At 38.8% G+C, this 27180-nt stretch overlaps 1 protein-coding gene across 3 annotated transcripts in view; it reads left to right on the forward strand.

Moving 5' to 3' along the window:
- The window catches only part of TMOD1 (tropomodulin 1), a 971337-nt gene that overhangs the window by 747791 nt on the left and 196366 nt on the right, over positions 1-27180 (forward strand). The window lies entirely within an intron of this gene.

Below are 27180 nucleotides of genomic sequence, written 5' to 3' on the forward strand. Positions count from 1 at the left end.
AATCAATGATTAATAAAATCTAAGTCTTAAAGCATTCTATAGGTTCATAAAAAAAGAAGTAGCAAATGTGACATATTCTGAGGCGTTAAGAATAGGTAGGAGACATGATGTCCAAAGAATGGAAATATTACAGGTTTTCCCATTAAGATGGGAGGAATTGAGAGTAACGACAGACTAAAACCAGAAAAACAAGAAACCACGGACTTGACCAACAGAAGTTTAATTAGAAAATAAACAAATATCACGAAAAAATCAGATATCGGATAAGCACTTTCGTTTGGCGCCTGCCAAACTTTTTCAAACAGTTATCACATCACTTCCTGTAAGCTAAATAGTGTTAATCAGTGATGTAAGCAATTAAAAATTCAAACCATTAAAGAAACAGCACATATCACCCATAAATAAACCAGTTTTCTGTATGTCGAACAAATAGCAAGTTAATAGTGAATGAATATATGTATATAGAAAGACAACATACTATATACACCTGTGTTCAAACCATATATGCGAAGTATATGTATATAAAATTAGTTAGTATAAAGCACTTATGTCAAAGCAATACATTTAATAATTTTGCTTTTGTTCTTATGCTAGCAAAATTAATATATATGCACAAAGCTTAACTAAAAGAAAACAAAGAAGTGCGTTCATGAAATATATGTACCTTGTTAATAAACCTTTTTGTCAAACCTAAGCAATCGCTGACTCAAATTTCTTTCTATTGCAACAATTCTTAGTGTAAATACAAAAGGCATACAATGTATACTAAATGTTACTTTTACTTCTTGCATTGCGCTTAATGTACACGTCGCTGGAAAAGTTAGTATTATACTTCGTCTAAAATAGGACGAAGTAATAAAACACCAGCATGAGTATGAAATTGGTGTAATAATAATAGTGGTAATGATGTGTGACATGGTTATTGTAACAATAAAACCTAAACAACATAACCATATAAAGAGTATATATAAAAAATATATGTGTTGAAATTGATATCAAAATATGAACTAATTTTAACAGTATAAATAGTGAATATAAATAAGTAAATGAATATTTAATTATTATAAAATAAATTATAATGGATCATAATAGATCTAGGTGTTAATACATGATCTATATGAAACTAGTGTTTATGTAATTTTATATGAGTTGGTTTGTAAGTAAATAATAGACATAAATTCAATTCATTTATATAATAAATTAAATATAGTACAATGAATATATAGTAAATATATAAAATATACTAAAAATACTATATATAAATATGTCTAATTATATATGTAATATCAAATATGTAATAAATTTTAAAATATTAAAATTGACTGATAAATTAGTATTTATGGTATTGAATATATCCATATGTAATATACCAATAAGTGCACATAAAATGTGTAATAAATTTATCTCGAAAGTGCTTTTAACTTTAAAATGCTGGCTATAGATATTGCATTGTTCAAACCTGGCCAGTTATGTGCATTTAGTTTTAGTTGCCATTCAAGTTCAAGCCTTTCTAGTAATAGTTGTCATTCACCACCCCTAATATCTACCTTTAGGACATCCAGAACCACAAATTTAAAATTATGAGATGTGTCTATACTAATATGTTTTGCTAAAGCATTTAATTTGTTTCCATCTTGTATAGCTCTTATATGTTCTCCTATATGCTCTTTAAATTTCCTTTCTGTTTTACCTATATAAAACGTGGTGCAATTGCAACATAGAGCACAATATACAACTTTTTCGCTGTTGCAACATGCTTTTTCCTTTAAACGAATCTTAATGCCATTTATCATTACTTCATTTGTTTCATAAGAACAGTATTTACATCTACCACATCTAAATGTTTTATCATATTTTGTATTTGGTTTATGTTCCAAATTTTTTTTCAAATTCATGCCCTTTTTATATACTATAGATGGAGTAAAATCAAAATGGTAATGTAATGATGAATCAGCCACAATAAGCTGCCAATTTTTCTTTATAATGTTATTTATAAAACCACTATCTGAATTAAAAGTGGTAATAAAGCTCTTAGTAAAATGTTTACCTTCTGCTATAGTTGGTGTCTCAATACTATTTTGAATGATATTAGTAGATTCTTGAATACTGATTTCACTGTCTAAATTTCCTGTGTTGTTTGTACCTAATGTATTACAAGTGGCCGTGGCAGCCTGATTAAGTAAAGGTGTAAAATGTAAATTATCTCGTTTGGTTACTACTTCATACATAATGTTGTTTATCAATTTGTCTGGATATCCTCTATTTCTGAACATTTCACATAAATTTAAACATTCAACTATAAAATCATCTCTTTTACTAATCATTCTGGAGGCCCTAACAAATTGGCCTTTTAAAACAGCTCTTTTTTGAGTATAGGGGTGACAACTATTAAAATGCAGGAAACTATTACTGTAAGTCTTTTTACGATATATTTTAGATGTGAACTCTCCTTTTATAATATCTTTTTCTAATAGTACATCTAAATAGGCTATAGAACTGACATTTGTTGTTGCTGTAAATTTTAAAAAAGTAGTTGTTGAGTTAATATATGTTAAAAACTCTTCTAATTTCTCATAATTTCCACACCATAAAATAAATATATCATCTAAAAAGCGCAAATAAGTTTTGCAATAGTTAAAAAATAATGAGTTAAAGATATATTTTTCTCCCATGTTTGCATTACTATGTTCGCGTAAAGGCCACCACATGGGGACCCCATGGCTACTCCTTCGTTTTGTAAATAAATATTGTTGCATCCTATATTGGAAACATTTGAAAAAATATGTGAACTTGATTTTCGTACTCTTGAAGCACTAGGTACAAAGAATAAAAGTTATAATTTAACTAAATTTGAATATAATACCTTAAACACTCTAATGGACACAAAAAATATTAGATTGATCAAGCCAGATAAGGGAGGTGGGATGACAATATTTAACACTTATGATTATAATATTTCACTATAAAATATTTTAAACAGCAATACATACACATTGAGTTCAATAAATGAACTAAATGGAGCTTATAAACGTATTAGAGGCATTATTTATGATTTATTCATTGATGGAAACATTAACATTGATGAGTTTAATTGTATGAATGTTTGTTACCCTAGGACTCCAACTATGTTTGGAGTCCCAAAAATTCATAAAGACTTAAACAAACCTCCTTTCAGACCAGTTGTGGATGCACAGGGTTCCATCACTAACCCAATAGCAAAATTCATTCACAGTAACTTAAAAACTTATATACATGCTGAAAAATATTTATTGAAAGATTCAAGGGTGTCAACTATTGGTTCTATTGAATATAATGAAAATGACATTTTTGTTACAGTTGATGTTAAAGATTTGTATTCCGTTATTCCACACGACACAGGGATGGATTGGTTCAACTTATTTTTGTATGAAAAGGGCTTAATTCAAACCAGAATTAATTTATTTGATCAACTTTTAGATACTGTTTTAAGAAATAATTTTATATCTTTTAACAACAATATTTATTTACAAAATGAAGGAGTAGCCATGGGGTCCCCATGTGGTGGCCTTTACGCGAATATAGTAATGCATACATGGGAGAAAAAATATATCTTTAACTCATTATTTTTAACTATTGCAAAACTTATTTGTGCTTTCTAGATGATATATTTATTTTTTGGTGTGGAAATTATGAGAAATTAGAAGAGTTTTTAACATATATTAACTCAACAACTATTTTTTAAAAAATTTACAGCAACAACAAATGTCAGTTCTATAGCCTATTTAGATGTACTATTAGAAAAAGATATTATAAAAGGAGAGTTCACATCTAAAATATATCGTAAAAAGACTTACAGTGATAGTTTCCTGCATTTTAATAGTTGCCACCCCTATAATCAAAAAAGAGCTGTTTTAAAAGGCCAATTTGTTAGGGCCTCCAGAATGATTAGTAAAAGAGATGATTTTATAGTTGAATGTTTAAATTTATGTGAAATGTTCAGAAATAGAGGATATCCAGACAAATTGATAAACAACATTATGTATGAAGTAGTAACCAAACGAGATAATTTACATTTTATACCTTTACTTAATCAGGCTGCCACGGCCACTTCCAATACATTAGGTACAAACAACACAGGAAATTTAGACAGTGAAATCAGTATTCAAGAATCTACTAATATCATTCAAAATAGTATTGAGACACCAACTATAGCAGAAGGTAAAAGTTTTACTAAGAGCTTTATTACCACTTTTAATTCAGATAGTGGTTTTATAAATAACATTATAAAGAAAAATTGGCAGCTTATTGTGGCTGATTCATCATTACATTACCATTTTGATTTTACTCTATCTATAGTATATAAAAAGGGCATGAATTTGAAAAAATATTTGGAACATAAACCAAATACAAAATATGGTAAAACATTTAGATGTGGTAGATGTAAATACTGCTCTTATGTGTTTGAAACAAATGAAGTAATGATAATTAGCATTAAGATTCGTTTAAAGGAAAAAGCGTGTTGCAACAGTGAAAAAGTTGTGTATTGTGCTGTATGTTGCAATTGCACCACGTTTTATATAGGTAAAACGGAAAGGAAATTTAAAGAGCGTATAGGTGAACATATAAGAGCTATACGAGACGGAAACGAATTAACTGCTTTAGCAAAACATACTAGTATAGACACATCTCATAATTTTAAATTTGTGGGTCTGGACGTCCTAAAGGTAGATATTAGGGGTGGTGCATGGCAACTATTACTAGAAAGGCTTGAACTTGAATGGCAACTAAAACTAAATGCACATAACTGGCCAGGTTTGAACAATGCAATATCTATAGCCAGCATTTTAAAGTTAAAAGCACTTTCGAGATAAATTTATTACACATTTTATGTGCACTTATTGGTATATTATATATGGATATATTCAATACCATAAATACTAATTTATCAGTCAATTTTAATATTTTTAAATTTATTACATATTTGATATTACATATTATATATTATTAGACATATTTATGTATAGTATTTTTAGTATATTTTGATATATTTACTATATATTAATTGTATTATATTTAATTTATTATATAAATGAATTGATTTTATGTCTATTATTTACTTACAAACCAACTCATATAAAATTACATAAACACTAGTTTCATATAGATCATGTATTAACACCTAGATCTATTATGATCCATTATAATTTATTTTACAATAATTAAATATTCATTTACTTATTTTTATTCACTATTTATACTGTTAAAAATTAGTTCATATTTTGATATCAATTTCAACACATATATTTTTTATATATACTCTTTATATGGTTATGTTGTTTAGGTTTTATTGTTACAATAACCATATCATACACCGTTACCACTATTATTATTATACCAATTTCATACTCATGCTGGTGTTTTATTACTTCGTCCTATTTTAGATGAAGTATAATACTAACCTTTCCAGCGACGTGTACATTAAGCGCAATGCAAGAAGTAAAAGTAACATTTAGTATACATTGTATGCCTTTTGTATTTACACTAAGAGTTGTTGCAATACAAAGAAATTTGAGTCAGCGATTGCTTAGGTTTGACAAAAAGGTTTATTAACAAGGTACATATATTTCATGAACGCACTTCTTTGTTTTCTTTTAGTTAAGCTTTGTGCATATATATTAATTTTGCTAGCATAAGAACAAAAGCAAAATTATTAAATGTATTGCTTTGACATAAGTGCTTTATACTAACTAATTTCATATACATATACTTTGCATATAGGGTTTGAACACAGGTGTATATAGTATGTTGTCTTTCTATATACATATATTCATTCACTATTAACTTGCTATTTGTTCGATACACAGACAACTGGTATATTTATGGGTGATATGTGCTGTTTCTTTAATGGTTTGAATTTTTAATTGCTTACATCACTGATTAACACTATTTAGCTTACAGGAAATGATGTGATAACTGTTTGAAAAAGTTTGGCAGGCGCCAAACGAAAGCGCTTATCTGATATCTGATTTTTTTCGTGATATTTGTTTATTTTCTAATTAAACTTCTGTTGTTCAAGTCCGTGGTTTCTTGTTTTTAAGATGGGAGGAATTACATAAAAGTGGTAGAATATGCATGATGATTAGAAGACACCAGAACTTCCATATGTCTCAAAAGGATAACCGATAAACAAGATTAGGAAACTGAAAAGGCTCCTGGATCAGATACACTAAAGCATGGATGGATGAAATGACAGTGCCAGTCCAACTCACTGAGTGAGACTTTGAGATCTGAATCTGTAGAATAAAAGAAGGCAGAAGTTATCTATTTTTAAGTAGCAGAAGTGATGCACATTCAGTTAAATGTAGAACTATACCCATCATGTTTGTGCTGGGTTAGGTAGGTATTAAAGAAATGGAATGTTTAGGGGATGTAGTAAATGAGAAAAGCAACAGACATCAATCAGTATATGTGTACAAAAGGCTTGTCTTTCTTAAAGTTAACTTCACAGTGAGTATAGGGTATATATGTAAGGTTCTAAAGGGTAATTTGCTGGGAATGGCAGTTTTAAAAGAAGCCTTGGATTCACTGAAAAATTATCACTTGATACATAAAACAGAGTGGTATTCAGAGAGAATGGATTGTTAGTATGTTGAGTAACATCCTAGTTAGAAGGATGGTAAGGCGGATTATAAGTTTTTAACTGGATTGGAAGAAATAGTGTTATATCCCAGGTGTCAGAATTAGGCCCAGTGTACCCTTGGTTATGTGACATGAAGCAATGAAGCTCTGAATGTGACCTAGATAACCCAAGACAGAAAAATGTGGGAGTGAATGGCTGGCAACAACTCACATAAAGTGAAGAGGGAGTGGCAGTTAACAGATCAGCTGGTTACCATCATGCAAGTAGAAGTTTGTATAGCACCAGAAAGGCCAGGACTAAGGGACTGGGCTTGGTGATCCTAAGCTGGTAATGATAGCCCTCATTAGCATGTGGATAGAAGCATGCAACTGTTCAAGGATGGTGTAGGATGCCCTCTGGATACATAGGTACCCATGTAACCCATCAGGGAAGGGGTTAGGGACTAAACAAAAATGTTGTCATTGCCAGGATGTCAGTGAGGATGCAGACTACCTCCATGGTGGATGATAGCCTTTCTTGTCATCTTCCACCACTCTGCTACTAAGCATGGAGGAATGAATGGGCTCAGGACTGATGATGGAGGCATGATGGCTGGCATGCATGTAGGAAAAAAGAAAATGGAAAAAATGGGTCAGTTATTCTTTAATTTTGTTTTATTATATGTGGCATGTATTGAGATATACAGTTTAAAAAAAGTAAATGGATGACCATCTGGTTCACTGGCATGGAAACAGGAAATCTATCTATGTCACTGTTGTCTATGGTAAGCCATTGATCCTGGAGTGATGTAGTAAGCTAAAGTAGGATAGAATCAAGTGGTCAATTAACTGTTTTCCTGTTCCAGGAGGGGATGCATCTGCAGCACCCATTCATTCCACCTATAAAGATTCTGGGTAGAAGTGTACCAACTTACCATCATACTGTGCACAGTGTGTATTCCCTAATGGGTTATGAAGGACACCTCTGACTGTTGCACAGGGCAGGCATGACTCATTAGGGTCTACAGACTGATGACAGGATAAGCATACTACTACTTAGAATTATCATAGGTGGAATGAATGGACACTGCAGACAGAGGGAAACTCCCAGTGCCTAAGGCTGTTGGAGATAAAAAGATGATGAGCAGAGGGGCTCATGGGAAGCAGACCCCACATCGGTGATAGAAGAAATCTTGCAGCGTACCTATTATTCCTCTCATTCAGCTGTGTGGGTAGTGCCACCCCCAGATAAATTGGTTGACATGGTCTGTTCCAAAGTCTGGAAAGAGACAGAGCCAATCACCAGGAAATCAGACAGGATCTTGTGCACTCCCAAAAACAGAATGTTTTGTCATAAAAGAATCCTTGTTGATTCTATAGCTGTGGATGATGATACAAACAAAGAAATAAAGTTGTACCTTTGCACACTCAGTTTATTCATCCTTCCCAGCAAGGACTCTAGGATGATGGACAGATTAGGGAATCATAACCAGAGGCTATTAATCACTTTTCTGTTTCCCCCCACCAAACATAAGCTTAAAGTGCCTTTCAGATATTCCAGTTTCATAGTGAAGGACAGTGGCTCTAGAAATCTTAAAGCTGCTAGACAAGCAAGTGATCCATGAGGTCCCATCAGACCAGTGAGGATCCAGAGTCTATTCATGATTCTTTGAGTTCCAAAAAAGAACAGGGACCTCAGGCCAATCTTGGACCTCAGTCAACTAAACACCTTTGAGAAACAGGCTTTGGTCTAGATGATCACAGTGAAGTTCATATTGCTTGGCCTCAACACAACCCCCCCCCCAAGTGTTTACCAAGTGCATGACAATGGTGGATGCACAACTCAAACTGCATGGGTTCCCGGTGTTCCCTTATCTACACAACTGTCTCATAATGACCACCAGGAAATTCTTCCTAATTCATGCCAGAGATTTCTTACACTATTTGTGTTCATCTCTAGGAATCACAGTCAATTGGCAAAAGTCTGCACTGGAACCAATTTAGAAATTAGAATGTATAGGGTGCCACCTGGGCAGTGGCTGCCAGAGAGCCAAACATTCTGCAGCCAGACTGCCATGACACATCTGCAAACTTCACAGGTGCTACTGTACCAGCATCCACCAGCTTTTTTAAGTCTTCATTTGTTAGGATCCATGGCAGTGTGTCAGTCACCCTTGTGCCTCATGCAAGGTTTTATATTCAGTGAACCCTTTCTGTACAGTGGTCCATTCTTCATCATGAATTGCCATGTTAGACTCACCCCAATTTGCAGACAACAAATTTATTTGTGGATAACATCCCATCTGGTTCCCTTGGCCTGCCACTTACCCTATCACTGCCTATGGTGACTATAGATGCATCCCTTCTAGTGTGGGGGGCATTTTGAAGGGAGAACAGTTAAGGGCATCTAGTCCCAAACAGAGTCCAATTTTCAAATCAGTGCACTGGAGATGTGGGAGGTCCTCCTTGTGTTGCAGGCCTTTCAGGACTGCCGCCATATGGGTGTGATCACTGTTCATAAGGACAATATGTCTGTTGTCTGGTACATCAACAAGCAAGATGTAACCTGTTTCTATAACTTATGTCAGGAAGCCATGAGAGTTTTGCAGTGAGCAATGTTTTCCAAGCACTTTCTTTTTGCAATGCACATCCTGAGGAATATTCTAGGGGACAAATTGTGCTGTCATATGAATAGTCTCTCCATCCATCAATGGCATCCAGGATCTTCAGCTTCTTGGGCCAGCCCTGTTGTGACCTGTTTGCAACCCCATTCAGTACCAGCTGCAGCAAATATTTTAACCTGAATGCACAGGAACGACAGTCACTGGAGGGTGCTGTTGTCCATAATTGGCCCCTGAGGCTCCTTTACTGTTATTCTACAACTCCACTTATTGTCACATTCCTTCAGAAAGAAGCCTGGTGCAAGATGGAAGTGATTCTCATCCCATCTTTTTTGGCCCCATCAGGTTTGCTTCCCCTTTCTTTGGCACTTAGTTCACCTGACTTGGGTCCTGGATCCCAGTATGGATCTGATTTTTCTCCCATCCAGCAGGCCTCACCCAGATGTTAAATCCCTCAGTCTCATCGTTTGGTCTCTCCACATGCAGTGATGGGCAGAAATTCCTGGCTGCTGATATTCACATTCTAGCCTCTTTCTCAAAAGCCCATCCCAGAAAGATTTACAGAAGTAAGTGAAAGAAATTTTTGATTCGGGCATGTTACATGTTACTGGACCCTTTCTCAGACCCACTTCTTTCTATTTTTGAGTTTTTGACAGGTCTTAGTAAATTGAGGGCCAATTACTCCATGAGTAAAGCCCAATTTAGCTGCCATTTCTAATTTTTATCTGGGTGAACCCTTAAGCTTTTTTAAGGGTTACTTTTTTGTTGCTTTCACCATTGAGAGATCTGCCAGTACTCTGGGACATTACTGTTTTACTTCAAGGCCTATCACTACTTTTGAATCTGTAAGTACTGCTAACCCGAAGTTTTTGTCCTGAAATTTCTTTTTTTGGTAGCTGTTATGTCTAATAGGAGTATTTCAGAGTTGCAAGCACTGTGATATAAGCCTCCGTATCTAGTCTTTTATAAGGACAGGATGTTTCTCATGATTAATTCAGATTTTCTGTCCACTTTGGCCTCACCATCTACCTTGAACCATACTATCTGTTTACTGGCCTTCTTTCGCAATATTTCTAACAAAGATGAATATCAGTTGCACTCTCGTGAATGTTCACCACCAGCTGTGCCTCTACTTACATCGTATGAAGGACTTTTGAAAGTATAACAAACTATTAGTCTGGTATAAGTGTAAAGGATTGTTCTTACCCTACAAGCCAAAAGCACACTAGTGTACTCTACTAGAGCAATTGCCATGTATATGGCTCTATTACTAATAGTTCATCCACAGAAATGTAGGCCTGCTTTACATCAACATACTTATAGCAACAAAAAACATGTTGACACGCTATAGCACATTCACAAGTTTAACCCTCAGAACACACAAAGAAGAGTACAGTGTTTTTTTTTTTTTTTTTATGGAGAGGCAAGCTATTGTGTGCCCCCTGCATTCCGTGATAATTATATATACTAACTCCAAGATCACATAGTCCCTGGCGAAAGGGTATATCCCCCTAGCCTGGGGACTGTTGACTATCTGCATATGTTACCCAATGTAGCACAAGTTTTCTTTATTGTTTATGCAGTTTTTTATTCACTTTTAAGATCTTGTGGCTGATTTTTATTATTTATATAAGCACTATTGTTACAGTCCAAGTATTGCACTACTGATCACTCATAAGCATTTGTGCTTGCAATTAGCAAAACTCAGAAAAGTGTTAGGGTCTTTGCCTTCTCCTTCCAGTGGTACATACTAGTCCCAAGATCATAAAAACTTGGAGAAAGTATATATTTTTATATTTATTTATTCTTTTTTCTCTCTTTTGCATTCCATTAATTTACACAATGTACAATACATAGATCGTAAAAATTCATGCACATACATTACACATATCTTGTTTCCCTTACTGCCACCAGCAATGTAACACAGTAAAATTAATTTGATTATCCTTTCCATATTTTTAAATCAAAGCACCCTAACACCAACCCATCTTACAAATTATCCAAATTCCCCAGAACATTCCCCAAAATGAATACAGAGAAAGTATATATAAAAATAAGAATCTGTATCTCAGTTCGATGAAACTCAAATGACAAACATTCCTCTGGAACTGTTAGCCTATGTGTAGCTGAAATGTGATCAACTAAAAGACAAAGTACAAATATAGATATAGACATAGATATACTTGAACTAATTCCAGGTTTGTGTCATGTAGGAGTTGGTATGTTGCAATGGGATGCCTAATATAGATACTCCACTATAGTCCCTTATTGATCTGAATGCATGATAGATGAGGAACAGAGAGAGTACTGTCATATCCTTGATTCCTCTTTTGAGTAATTACATAAACATCTTCAAAGGTCAGAAAGGCTTTAAGCTCGAACATGTAATTGTTCATGCTTCTGTCATTGAGCAGCACTAAGATTCAAAGATTCAAAGAAAACTTTATTGTCATTTAGGAAACACAAATGCAACCTAAATGAAATTTTGGGTATCAGCTCGTCATCAGAGTACAGAGGCAATTTAAGTATAAAAAGAATAAGTAATGACGTATACACAACTATTCTGATGACTAATACACATAAAAAAATACTCCTTCTAACCTATTTCTAGTCAGGTAAAAATGCCCATACATATAAACTAAACATATGAACAAATAATACTGTACACAGAAAAAGAAAAGAAAAGGCATTTTGTTAATATTGCACATGAAGAATTATTGCAATTGCACTTTTAAGAGAAAGATGTTGCACTTCTGTAAGAATATAATAACTATAGTAAATTAAATAATGTATCACTTTCAGTAATATATTACTAGTCTAATCACATTTGGAGGCAGGAGACTTCCAAGTTGATGTCAGAGTTTGTGCCTTATTACTGTTGGATTTAAGTTGTTTAAGAGCCTGGAGGTCCTACAGCGGATGCTGCAGTATCTCTTGCCAGATGAAGGTCTAGCAAACCAGCCAAATGCTGGATATGATGTGTCTCCAAGTATTTTGTATGGCGTCTTTTATGCTTCTTGTTGTAAAAAGGTTCTTGCATGGTTGGAAGATTTGTGCCCGTTATGTTCTCCACAATCCTCACCTCTCCTTGAAGCTTCTTCCTCTCTGCCATAGTACTGTTTCTGTACCACACAGTAAAGTTGCAGGTGAGAATACTTTCAATAGCTCCTTTATAGAAAGTGGATAAAGTATTCAAAGGAAGCTTTGCTCTTTTGAGCCTTCTCAGGAAGTGCAGGCATTGGTGAGCTTTTTTAATTATCTGGCGTGTGTTCACAGACCACGAGAGGTCTTCTGCGATGTGGATGTGCACCCCCAGGAACTTTGTAGACTGAACTCTCTCTACCACCTCATCGTTGATCTCAAGTGGCAAGTGAATGGCTAGCCTTTTTCTGAAGTCAATGATCATTTCTTTAGTTTTGATGACATTCAGATCCAAATTGTCATTTTCACACCATTCGATCAGAGAGCTGACTTCATTCCTGTATTCCCTCTTGTCATCATCCCATATGAGACCCACTACAGTGGTATATTCTGCGGATTTGATGATATGGTTATTGGGAAATTTCACAGAGCACTCATAGTTTCATAGGTAGGTACTAGGCTATCGGCCCAAGGGCCTAAGTAAGCCTAGCCAACAAGGTTCCCTGGCTTACGCCACCCAAGAAAGTTAATTTCCTGTGCCCCTGTTGAGCAGAGCCACAGAAGTGATCCCTGGGGTATATTTCCTATTTCCCATCTACTCATAAAAATTTTTCTTGAAGAGTGCTAATGAGGAACTTTGCTTGACATAGATGGGTAGCTTGCTCCAGAGTATAGGACATCTCTGGGACAGGAATCTATCCCTCCTGCATGTCCTGTTTATTGTGGTGACAAGGTTTAGGTCCCTAGAGCGTGTAGCTAGGAGGGATTGAGATTTCTTTATGTGTAGCATGTCCAACAGCTCTGGGTTTAACATAGCTTTATGTTAGGCAAAGATCTCCTTGGAGTAGGCGATATGCTACAGAGTAAAGCTGGAGTTTTTTGAGACAGTCAGTGTAGGGCATTTGTTTCAGGCCAGTAATTCTCTTTGTGAGGTACTTCTGTGGCCTTTCCAGCTGCAGCAGATATCTTGTGAGGTACATTCCAAAATGGGCGTTGTACTCTATAATGGGTCTAATGAGTACATAGTAGAGGGGAACAATGACCTCTTTTTTTCCTGGATGAGAACCCTTTTGTGATGAGGTGTGCCACATAGAAGGATTTCCTGACTACCGTGGAGATGTGATTATCAAAGGAGAGACTACTGTCCACCTGGGTCCCAAGGTCTCTTATCACACATTCAGCATTAAGTAAACTGCCGTTTATGTGGTAGTCCATGGGTACAGACTTTTTACCAAAGGGGATGACAATGTACTTTTTGACATTGAGCTTGAGGCCATGCCTCTGACACCAGGCATCTGTCTCAGTGAGGCCCTTCTGTAGGATGTCTACATCATTTGGGGACTCTACTATGGCTCCTAGTTTGCAGTCATCTGCAAACTTTATTAGCCAGAGGCCTTCTGTGTTAGCCTGTACTTCAGATAAGTAGATACCAAACAGGAGAGGTCCCAGGACTGAACCCTGTGGTACTCAACTTGTCACTGGTTTGAAGTCAGATTTGAAGTCTGCACCTTTTACAGTGTGGGTTCTGTCAGTGAGCCATTTGGCAACCCATCTTGTGACGTAGGGATTTTTACCTAGTTTAGTGAGTTTAGCTATAATTCCAGAATTGGGATGATGTCGAAAGCCTTGGCAAGGTCAGGATATGCTGTGTGAACCACCTTGCCCTCGTCTACGGCTTTGGTGACTGCCTCAAAGAAGTTGATCAGGTTCAAAAGGCATGATCTGCCTTTCACAAACCCAAACTGGGTGGGGTCCAGAGTTTGGAGGTTACCAATGTCTTTTTTTATGAGTTCCATGATGATACGTTCCATAGCCTTGCAGACCAGGCTCGTCAGGCTAATAGGGTGATAGTTCCCAGGATCAGTGGTGGCTCCCTCTTTGTTGAGTGAGATAACTGTTGCTGTGCACCATCCATTGGGCACAAAGCCTGACGTGAGACTATGATTGAACATGGTGCTTAGGTGGGGAGCCAGTTCGTTCTGAAGTTCATGTAAAATGCGGCCTGGGATGTTGTCCCATGTCACATGGATGCTGTGTTTTTGGTTTTAGAAAGTGCAGCTTTTACCTGCATAGATGTGATTACAGGGAATCTGCATTCTTCCTGTATAGATATGGGCCCTTTTGGGGGGTGAGAGGGGGGTAAAGTTAGCACTGAACCTATCTGCCAGGATGTTGGCAATGTCAGTTGGTTCTGTAATTTTCATGCCATTGTGCTGTAACTCAGAGCAGATCTGGGTGTTGCCATTGAGATTCTTGACATAGCTATAGAATGCTTTGTGGTTGCCCTTAGAATCAGTGGTGATTTTATTTTTGTAGCTAGCTTTGGAGGATCTTATAAGGGATCTCAGCTTCTTACTGTGGCTGACCAGGGAGCTCCTCCACTCATGGGATTTTACTCTCTTTTGCAACAGTTTCTTCCTTCTGTTGTACAGTGTGTTTATGACAGGGGACCACCAGATTGGCTTCCTTTTTTTGTAGGATAGCATCTTGGTTCTGTTTGGGATAGCACGATCCATGCACTCGTATAAGTGCTTATAGAGTGCATTTTTGTAGGATTCAGCAGTCGTAACTGTATTGTCCATCTTCATGGGTGTCATGAAGTTCGCCACTTCTCTCTTAAGAAGCATGAAGTTGGCTTTGGAGAAATCTTTTACCATGGTTTCCTTAATGGTGGGTGGGGGCGGGATGCAGATATCTAGGGTGATTAGCTTATGGTCGGATCTGACCAAGGAGGAGTTAACTTCAGGTGTAGAACACTGGTCACTCATGTTGGTAATGACTAGGTCTAGGATATTTTTGCCCCTGGTGGGGGTGTGGATAAGTTGATCCAGGGCATTGGAATTTATGAATTCCAGAAAGCATTGAGTGAAGGATTTTGTACATGAGTAGTTTTCCGAGTTAATGGTAGGGTAGTTGAAATTGCCCATTATTAAGATGTTCTGGTACAGGTTTGATGGCAATAAAGTGTGGTATGAGTTATAGCCTGGTAATGCAGGGGTGTTCTCTAGAGCCTTGAACTAGGTGTCAGTCACTGCACAGATATCAATGTTCTCCATTTTAAGGAGTGCCTCGAGTGAGTGCATTTTGAGATTTGGACTTCTAGCATTGAGTAGCATTACCCTCAGTTTTTGCTTGCCTGTTCCTGTTATGGTGGTGAATTTGTCATTTGAACCTTGCCTAAAAAAGGCACTATAGGGGCAGCAAGACCCTTAGCCAGTATCTAGAATCCCAGGGGCGACAGGTGCAGGCCATCTCTGGCAAAGCATCATGGTCTGTCGACCATGTCATCCCAGGCAGACAGATACTGGATCCCCTTAGAATGACACCAGAAGCTTAGCCAATTGTTGAAGTCAATCATTTTGTCCTTGTAAGGCGGTATCATTCTGGGCGATGGCAGGATGCTACTCAGGGCTAGGGTCATACCTGCCTGGGCTACAAGATCAGAGAACTCTTCCATGTCTCTTTTCTTGTAGTCCAGCAAGGTATTTCTCAGGTCATTCACACCAACATGGACAATGACAGAGTCATGTTTGTACTTGTTGTGGAGTGACCTGAGTGCATGGGTTATGTGGCGGATCCTGGCACCCGACAGGCAGCTAACAGTAACCTTCTCCTTGTTTAGCCTGGTGAGTGGGACATCAGTGTGCCTGACTATAGAGTCACCTATGACTACTGTGTTGGGTATGTTGTTTTGCCTTATGGGCTGTGGTTTATTGTCACACTGTGTCTGTGGGCTATGTGTCATTTGGGTTGTGTTGGGGGGGGGTGTCTGTTGCTTAAGCAGATTATTACTGAGAGCCTCTGCGAATGTTTTTGTGTTTCTATGTGTGATTTTTGTTGGTATAGGTTTAGTGGGACTATGTGATGAATGAGGTGTGGTGCAAGTTTTTACCTTCTCCTCTTAACTGTCAAGTTCAGTTTTGGTTGGAGAGAGCTTTACCTCCAGTTTAGCTAGATAAGTGCATCTCTCACAGGTTGTGATGTTGGGTGGTAGGAGAGGGTTGTCTGTGTACGTGAGGCAATTGCTACATTGCCCCAAGATGCCCAGATTCATCAGATAGACAGGAGAGAACACTAGGAGCTGACCCTTGGACATGCCTGAATAAAAAACTACTTTCTTCTAGACAAGTGAGGAAAGCAAGTATAAGAGTTGTTTTTCTCTAAGCAAGTGAGGAAAGTAAGTACAAAAACTGTTTTCCTGTAGGTAAAGAGGAAGGTTGAGTGCTGTAGAAATTTGTAGCTTATTTAGTGCTAACAACAAGTTCTGAACAAGTGCTGAGCACAAATAAGCATATTCAAGTGCTAAAACTAAGAATCTGTACCTGGATCCTGCGGTAGATAGGCTACCTAGTGCTTACCACTCCCACTGATAAGCTAGAATGCATCCCTCCAACACAGAAAGGCTTGGAGGGCTTAGAAGCTTACAAACAGTCCTGGATACAGCAACTCTTTATCTGGACTAGACTAGTTACAGGAAAGGTGGGAAACAAGCACAAATGTGGGCTTTTAAACTAGAAGGTTAAAAGAGATGGAAAAACTGCCCAAATGGCCAATAAACTACAGTTTCTGGGCCAGAAACCACTCTTGTGGTAGATAGGCTACATAGTGCTTACCACTCCCACTGATAAGCTAGAAACCTTCCCTCCAACACAGAAAGCCTTGGGGGGCTCAGAAGCTTACAAGCAGTCCTGGATACAGTAAATCTGTATCTGGACTAGACTAGTCACAGGAAAGATGGGAAACAAGCACACATGTGGGCTTTTAAACCAGAAGGTTGAAAGAGATGGAAAAACTGCCCAAACGTGCAATAAACTACAATTTCTGGGACAGAAACCACTCTTGTGGTAGATAGGCTACCTAGTGCTTACCAGTCCCACTGATAAGCTAGAAGGCTTCCCTCCAACACAGAAAAGATTGGGGGGCTCAGAAGCTTACAAACAATCCTGGATACATTAAATCTGTATCTGGACTAGACTAGTTACAGAAAAGGTGGGAAACAAGCGCAAAAGCAGGCTTTTAAATCAGAAAGTTGAAAGAGATGAAAAACTGCCCCAACGGCCAATAAACTACAATTTCTGGGCCAGAAACCACTTTTGTGGTAGATAGGCTACCAAGTGCTTACCACTCCCACTGATAAGCTAGAAGGCTTCTCTCCAACACAGGAAGACTTTGGGGGTTCAGAAGCTTACAAACAGTCCTGGATACAGCAAATCTGTATCTGGACTAGACTAGTTACAGGAAAGGTGGGAAACAAGCGCAAAAGCAGGCTTTTAAACCAGAAAGTGGAAAGAGATGAAAAACTGCCCCAACGGCCAATAAACTACAATTTCTGGGATAGAAACCACTCTTGTGGTAGATAAGCTACCTAGTGCTTACCAGTCCCACTGATAAGCTAGAAGGCTTCCCTCCAACACAGAAAAGATTGGGGGGGCTCAGAAGCTTACAAACAATCCTGTATACAGCAAATCTGTATCTGGACTAGACTAGTTACAGGAAAGGTGGGAAACAAGCGCAAAAGCAGGCTTTTAAACCAGAAAGTTGAAAGAGATGAAAAACTGCCCCAACAGCCAATAAACTATAATTTCTGGGCCAGAAACCACTCTTGTGGTAGATAGGCTATCTAGTGCTTACCACTCCCACTGATAAGCTAGAAGGCTTCTCTCCAACACAGAAAGGCTTTGGGGGCTCAGAAGCTTACAAACAGTCCTGGATACAGCAAATCTGTATTTGGACTAGACTAGTTACAGGAAAGGTGGGAAACAAGCGCAAGTGCAGGCTTTTAAACCAGAAAGTTGAAAGAGATGGAAAAACTGCCCAAACAGCCAATAAACTACAATTTATGGGCCAGAAATCACTCTTGTGGTAGATAGGCTACCTAGTGCTTACCAATCCCACTGATAAGCTATCAGGCTTCCCTCCAACACAGAAAGGCTTTGGGGGCTCAGAAGCTTACAAACAGTCCTGGTTACAGTAAATTTGTCATGGGTAAGGATGGTGAATAGTAGAGGAATAAGTGCACACCTTTGAGGCACACCAGTGTTTAGTGTAATGATACCTGATGTGTTGTTACCAGCACATGCCTTCTGTGGTCTTCAAATCAAGAAGTCAAGGATCCAGTTGCAGAAGTTCTTGTAGATGCCAAGGTTAATTAATTTGCCTATAAGTTGTATCGGAACCACTGTGTTAAATACTGAGCTAAAGTCAATGAACAATAGCCTGACATAATTGTTCCTCTCTTCAAGATGTTCCAAAGTGAAGTACAAAGCCACCAAAATGGTATCCACAGTGGCTCTATTTGGCCGATTGACAAACCGTAGAGGGTTGAAGGTCAGTGGCAGAGCTTCTGTCAGATGTTTTTTTACTGTCCTTTCAAAGCATTTCATGACATTTGAGGTTAGTGCCATGAGTGTGTAGTCATTTAAGTAAGTTGGATTGGCTTGTTTGGGCAGCTGGATTATATTAGTTACCTTGAAGTATGCTGGCAGTCGTTCAAGAGCCAGGAAGGTATTGAAAACATCTATAAGGATTTGATACAGTTGTTCTGCACATTCTCTTAATACTTTGCCCAGAATTTTATCAGGGCCTGCAGCCTTCCTGGGGTCCACTTTCTTAAGTTGGCTTCTCACTTCTCCAGGGTTAAGTTTGAGCACTGTCTCAATCTGACCAGTGGGTAGCTTTGTATCCTCTAGGCTGTTGTTCTCCTCAAGTCTGCCATAGAATGAGTTCAGTCTGTCCAGAAATTTCGTGCTGTCATCACATTGAACTGACTTAGTCTTTTAGTCAGTTAGCCGCTGAATGCCTTGCCAGAGGCTCCTGGTATCCCTCATATCATCGAAGCAACTTTGTCCCTTTCTTCCATACTCCCTCTTGGCTTCTTTGATGCCCCTTTTTACTTCACTTAGACCCACCTTGTCCTTGGCCCTGAATGCCTCATTCATTGCCCTCAGAAGCTCATACACTCTTTTGGTTAGCCAAGGTTTTTTGGCTCTGATTGTAATCTTTTTGGTGGTAGATACATCCTCCACACATTTTGAAATATATTCCATTGTAGTGTCTGCATATTCATCTGTGTTCACATGCTGATTGAAAGTGGCTGCTTCTCTGAAGACGTCCCAGCAGGTATTATCAAAACAGTCCCTGAGGCTTTCCATTGCCCCTTCATTCCAGATGCTGATCAGTTTCTCAGTGGGTTTTTCTCTGATCAGCGGAGGTTTGTAAGCAGGTATTAATCTTATTGAAATATGATCAGAGCTACCCAAGTTTGGCTGCTGCACTGCTTTGTATACTCCTTTTATGTTGGTGTAAACCTTGTCAAGGGTATTTGCTGCCCTTGTGGGAAAGTCCACAAATTGATGGTAGTGGGGTAGCACCTCTCTGAGATCCACTTTATTGAAGTCCCCAGCTATCACATATGTACAGTCAGGATTTTTACTTTGCAGCTCACATATGGAATTGTGCAGTATGCTAAGTGCCTCAGAAGTATTAGCACTACGTGATATATACACAGCTGTTATGTAGATTCCATTAAACTCTCTGGGTACATAGAAAGGTCTGCATTTCACTGTCAAAAAGTCTACATTTTCAGAACATTGTACTCATAATTTCACAGTTCATACACCAGTTTTTATTTACACAGATGCACAACCCACCTCCCTTAACTTTTCCATCAGCTCTAAACAAGGTGAAACCCTCTACGTTCAGAGCACTGTCATTGATTTTGTTATGCAGCCAAATTTCTGTAAATATTAGCAGACAGGTATTTTTCACCTTGTTTGTGGAGGAGATCTCAAGTCTAAGAAAGTTCATCTTGTTGTTGATTGACCACATGTTGGCTAACAGAATTGAAGGTAATGCAGGCCTGTGAAAGTTTGTTTTCAGTTTGGCAGCAATTCCAGCTCTGCAGCCTCTTTTTCTGATTCTGTCACATCTCTTCTTTTTCTTTTTAGCCCTCATCCTTATTGATCCAGCTCCTTCTACTGCTTGATTCATGTACTTTACAGCCTGTTTGGATAAAATGCAAAGCTCCAGTAGTTCTGTGAGTTAAGTAGGCCCCAGACATTCCCCAGACAGTAGGGAATCCAGCCAGCATATCCACACTGCAAAACGTTTAATTTCCAGTAACCTTCTGCTGTAAGTTATTGTATCCACTTTTAAAAGTCTGGAAAATGATTTTCTCTGTTTTTTTTTTGAGAAAAAGAAGACAGATTGAGCATTCCTGTGTGATGAGGGGGCACAGCTGCAGCCTTCTGGGCACTGGCATTTTTTTGTGATTTTTATTGACAAACCCCAGATTAGAATTTACTATGCAATATAGTCATTAGCTGGACTTTGCATCCTCCATAGTGTCTTTATTTTTAGTCAAAACTTTAGCTAGAATTCAAAAGCAGGAAGGAGCATAGACTATCTCAACCCAGGTAGACACATGTTGAAACCCCCTAGCATGGTAATAGTTAACTAGCCAATTGCTGAAGCCAATAATTTTATCTTTGAATTTGAGCATCATTCTTAGTGAAGATAGCTGACTGTGAATTTCTTTCCTTAATGATGTAGATGGAGAGAAATAGTTTAATTAATGCCGCTCTGTATTTCTCTCAATGTAAAATGACTAAGTTCATTCACATCAGTGTGGACAAAAAGAAAGTCACACTAAATGAGAAAGCATCCTAAGGGCCCTATTAATATCCCTATTCCTGGCATCTTGCCATCTGAAAGACAACTGCAACCATCTGTTTATCCAGTCTGTCAAGTGTAATGTCATTGTGTGCCTCCTAGTGACGTCACCTTTCACTAGGTCTGGTTTATCTTTTGCAGGCCTATGAGACCTAATGTGTGAGGACTTGTAGTCTTGTTGATCCAGCTACGGGAGTGTGTGAAAGTAGAGATGTTGATGAGGATGTGGGGGTAAACCGTGGTGATTGAGGCTTCCTATGCTGTTGATTTATTTAATTATTTTTGGCTAGCACCCCTGACCATCAAGCCTCTCCCACCTACTGCTCTTATGACTTATTCATTACTCCTGGAATAAGGACTCAACTTACATGATATTTACTTATGTTCTGCCCGAGAATGGTAGCATCATCTACCAGGCCAGTGCTTTCACTAGACCTCTTTTGCTAACCAACTGTGGTGCCACATTAGAGAAACCTCATTTAAAAAATGTAGTTACTTAGGAAAGTTTTTAGCTGCTTACACATGATTATGTCACAGTAGTGGTGGGAAAAAGGAGAAGCAAGAATCATAAAAATCAGAAAAATTCTATGTTGTTTGATAATTTCCCACCTTTTCTAACTAGAATACTGCAGTTTCCAGGCTTTGCTGGTTTCAGGACTTTAGTTTCAGTATCCAGAGCTATCCAGACCTTGCTGTGGTAGAGGGAGGTCCTATTGCTTACCAGTGAGAGTGGGAGCATTGTACTTCCTATCTAATACTAGAGTAGTTTCCAGCTCTGAAATTGCAATTTTATTGGCCATTTTGGGCTGATTTCTATCCCTTTCAACTTTCTGGTATAAATACACGCATTTGTGCACCACACAGCACCACGGGGCCAAGGTTAAACTATTCCCAGTGCCAGAAAGTCTGCTCTTCGAAATTTCCCTTAGAACTAGCTAGTTTATGAGCAGTAGCACTAAAATCTGTATACCTTGTGACTAGCACTTGCTCTAAAACTCGCTAAAAAGCACTAGGAAGCCATAATTTGTTACAAGCACTCGCCTCTCCTTGGTAATAAGGAGAAAATAGTCATAGGCACTAGACAGCCTACAATTGCAAGTACCTTGCCAAAAAGTAAGGGAAAACAGCTCTTGTACTACACAAAGAAAGCACCTACTACACAAAGAAAGCACTTAACCAGGAATGTCCAAGAGTCAGCTTCCAGTGATTTCTCCTGTCCGCCTGGTGAATCTGGGCATACTGGGGCAATGCAGCAATTGCCTCACGTACACAGACAACCCTCTCCTCCTACCACCAAACACTACAACCTGCGAGAGATGCACTTACATAGCCAAACTGGAAGCAAGTTCTCTCCAGCCAAGATTGTGCTAGACAGTCAAGAGGAGAAGGTTAATACCCACACAACACCTCAAACAACACATAGTCCTTCAAAACCCATACCACCAAAACCTACACATAGCAACACAAAACCCACATATGTGAAGGCTCTTAACATTAACCTGCCCAAGCAACAAGGACCTCCGAAGCTGAAACGCAAACAATCACCACCCCCAAACACAACCAAAGTGTCACATAGCTCACAACACCAGTGTGCCACACAACAGCAGCCCTAAGGCAAGACAACATACCCAACACTTTAGTCATAGGTGACTCTATAGTCAGGCACACTGATGTCCCACTCACCAGGCTGAACAAGGAGAAAATTACAGTTAGTTGCCTGTCAGGTGCCAGGATCTGCCGCATAACACAGGCACTCAAGTCACTCCACAACAGGTACAACTATGACTCTGTCATTGTCCATGTTGGAGTGAATGACTTGAGACGTACCTCCCTGGACTACATGAAAAGAGACATGGAAGAGCTCTCGAATCATGTAGCCCAGGCAGATATGACCCTACCCTAAGTAGCATCCTGCCATCGCCCAGAATGATACCACAGTGTAAGGACAAAATGATTGACTTTGAAAATTGGCTAAGCTTCTGGTATCATTCAAAGGGGATCCAGTATCTGTCTGTTTGGGACAACATGATCAACAAACCACAATGCTGTGCAAGAGATGGTTTCCACCTGTCACCCCTGTGATTCAGGTTACTGGCTAAGGCTCTTACCACCCCTATAGTGCCTTTTTTTAGGCAAGGTTCAAAGGACAAAACTACCACCGTAACAGGTACAAGCAAGCAAAATCTGAAGGTAATGCTACTCAATGCTAGAAGTCTAAACCTCAAGATGCACTCTCTTGAGGGTCTCCTAAAAATGGAGAACATCAATATGTGTGCAGTAACTGAGACCTGGTTCAAAGCTCCAGAGAGCACCCCTGCAATACCAGGCTACAACTCATACCACACTTTTTGTCCACCAAACCAGGACCAAAACACTAAAGGGGGAGGAGTGTCCATATTCACCAAGGATATTCACACCTCCAGGCTGGTTGCCCAACATAATGCATCTGAAATTTACCAGGTACAAGTAACACTAGGTAAGACTGCAATACAAATTGTAGCTTGCTACAGATCCCCACCATGCCTCAAGATTCTCACTACACCTTTCTAAACATACTGGAAAATATTAAGATACAACCAAACACCCTAATACTGGGAGATTTCAACTACCCTGCCATTAACTGGGAAAACTACTCCTGTACCAACACCTTTGCTCAACAGTTCATGGAATTGATAAATTCCAATGCCCTAGAGCAACTAATTCATAGTCCCACCAGGGGTACCAATATTCTAGACCTGGTCATTACCAACATGGGAGATCGATGCTCCACACCAGTCACCCCCTCTTTGGTCAGATCAGATCATAAGCAAATCACCCTTGACATCCACATCTCACCCCCACCCCTTTAAGGAAACCTCCATAAAAAACTTCTCCAAAGCCAACTTCATGCTTCTCAAGCCAGAAGTAACAAACTTCATGACACCCATGCAGATGGGAACTGGAAGTTCAACTGCTGAGTCCTACACTAAGGTGCTGTACGAGCACATTCACTCTGCATGGACCGAGCCATCCCAAATAGAACCAAGATGCTGTTCTCTAAAACAAGGAAGCCAATCTGGTGGTCCCCTGCCATAAACAAGCTGTACAACAGAAGGAAGAAACTGGTGCAAAAAAGAGGAAGAATGCAGGATTCAAAAAACTCCCTCACCAGCCTTAGTAGAAAGCTGAGATCCCTCATAAAATCTTCCAAAACTAGTTACGAAAACAAAATTGCCAAAAATTCCAAAGACAACCACAAGGCATTCTATAGCTATGTCAAGAATCTAAATGGCAATACTCAGATCTGCTCTGAGCTACAGCAGAATGGCACTAGATATACTGATCCCAAGGATATTGCCAATATCCGGGCAGATAGATTCAGTACCAACTTCACCCCCCTTACCCCCTAAAGGGCCCATCTCAATACCGAAAGAATGCCAATTCTGGTAATCACGGCTACTCAGGTAAAAACCACACTCTCCAAAGCCAAGAATACAGCATCCATGGGACCAGATGACATCCCAGGCTGTGTACTGCATGAACTACAAAATGAACTGGCACCTCACGTATGTGTCATGTTTAATCATAGCCTAACCTCAGGCTTTGTGCCCACGGAGTGGCGCACAGCTACAATCATCCCACTCCACAAGGGGGGATCCACTTTGGATCCCGGGAACTACCATCCCATCAGTCTGACGAGCCTGATCTGCAAGGCCATGGAATGTATTGTCATGAAACTTATAAACAAAGACATTGGCAACCTTCAAACACTGGACACCACCCAGTTTGGGTTTGTGAAGGGCTGATCTTGCCTCCTGAACCTGATTGACTTCTCTGAATCAGTCTCCAGAGCCATGTACGAGGGTAAGGTGGCTCACACAGCCTACTTGGACCTCGCCAAGGCTTTTGACACTGTCCCCACTCTGGAATCATAGATAAACTTACTAAGCTGGGCATTAATCCCTATATCACTCGATGGGTTGCAAACTGGCTTACTGATAGAACACACACTGTAAAAGTAGCCAACTCCAAATCCATCTCCAGACAAGTGAGAAGTGGTGTACCTCAGAGTTCAGTCCTGGGACTACTCTTGTTTGGCATCTACTACTTCTCTGAAGTACAGGCCAACACTAAGGGACTCTGGCTTACAAAGTTCACAGATGACTGCAAGCTGGGAGCCATTATTGAATCCCCAAATGATGTGGATATACTACAAAAGGGCCTTACCAAAACAGATGCCTGGTGCCAGAGCCATGGGCTCAAGCTAAATGCCAAAAATGTATTGTTGTCCCCTTTGGAAAAAAACATGTACCTGTGAACTACCACATAGGTGGCAGTACACTAAACACCGAAAGTGTGATAAGAGACCTAGGGACACAGGTGGACAGTGGTCTCACCTTTAATAACCATATAGCCACAACAGTTGGAAAATCCTTCTACATGGCACACCTCATCACTAAGGGCTTTTCATCCAGAAAAAAAGGTCATTGTCCCTCTGTACTCATTCCTCATTAGACCCATTATAGAGTACAATGCCCAGTTTGGTATGTACCTCACAAGATATCTGCAACAACTAGAACGGCCACAGAAATACTTCACAAAAAGAATCACAGGCCTAAAGCAGATGCCTTATGCTGACCGTCTAAAGAAACTCCAGCTATACTCTGTCGCATATCGTCTACTCAGAGGCGATCTCTGGCTAACATACAAGGCCATGCCAAACCCAGAGTTGCTGGACATGCTACACTTAAAGAACTCCCAATCCCTCCGATCCACACACACCAGGGATCTTAACCTTGTCATCACGATGAAGAGAACATGCTGGAGGAATAGGTTCCTGACCCAGAGACTCCCCAAATTCTGGAATAGGCTGCCCATACATGTCTGGCAGAGCACCTCAACGGCCCTCTTCAAGAGGAACCATGATGATTAGATGGGAGATAGGAAATTCACCCCAGGGATCACATCACTAGCCCTGCTAAACAGGGGTCCAGGAAAGTAAATATTTGTGGGAAGCAATAGCCAGGGAATAGTTATGGCTAGGCTTGTATAGGCCCTAGGGCCAATAGCCTAGTATCTACCTATGCCCTATGAACCTATATAATTATAGTGTACTTCAAAGACTCAAGGACGCAGCTCCCCTGAAATGTGTAAGGGTGTTCCTTTACTGTGCAGATAGTTAATAGATGTTTACTCTTAGCTAATCCATTATTTCTCTGGAGAAAATTAAACTAATGAAATCTGATGTTATTTAGTTATACCCATTCTGGTGTGTCAAAGGAAATTATGTGGTATAATGCAATATGATTATCCTGGCTTTTGAACTGAGGTGGTGAGAATATATATATATATATATATATATATATATATATATATATATATATATATATATGTGTGTGTGTGTGTGTGTATTTATTATGTGTCTGTGTGTATACTCCAGTCCACTAATGATTGGCAGTGGATTTTTATGGTGCCAAGTTGCCAGCCCGACTCCCAACCTTCAAAGAAGGCACTCCCATTCACGCACACACCTACCTGCATGTCTTTATACATCACTCGACCATGGGAAGGACATGCAGACTCCACACAGAAGGTGCTCCAGCCGAGAATCGAACAGGAGAACCTCTTGCTGTGAGGCGACAACGCTGCACCACCACGGTATATATATATATATATATATATATATATATATATATATATATATATATATATATATATATAAAATGTACTGTGTAAAATTTTACCATCAATGTCCTTTACTGATTATATGTTTACTAAGGCACATTTGTTTAATAATTGGTAGAAATCAATTTATGGGGTATATCAAGTAAATTTAATTAAATATTGGGAGGATTGTGTCAGTGATTATGGAATGTTTGCCCAAGTTAAATTACTTTTAAATTAGTATGGGACAGCTTATCTGTCAAATATGATAACTAATTATTTAAAAAAAATTTAAGGACAAAAATTATATTATCAATCAGAAGAACTAACAGACTTGATTATCTTGTGAAATGTTACTTTTGTAATGCCTCTAGGCTGCATAATAAATTTAATGAACTTACAGGGATGATATATCTGGAAAAGTATCAAATTATTGCTTTAAGTTTTTGAAGTCTTGGAATTCTACTCACCTTAATTTTAGGGACTGTAATAAATATGGATGTTTACT

Source organism: Protopterus annectens, chromosome 2.part0 (genome assembly GCF_019279795.1).
Source record: "Protopterus annectens isolate FY-2018-M chromosome 2.part0, PAN1.0, whole genome shotgun sequence".
NCBI lineage: Eukaryota > Metazoa > Chordata > Ceratodontiformes > Protopteridae > Protopterus > Protopterus annectens.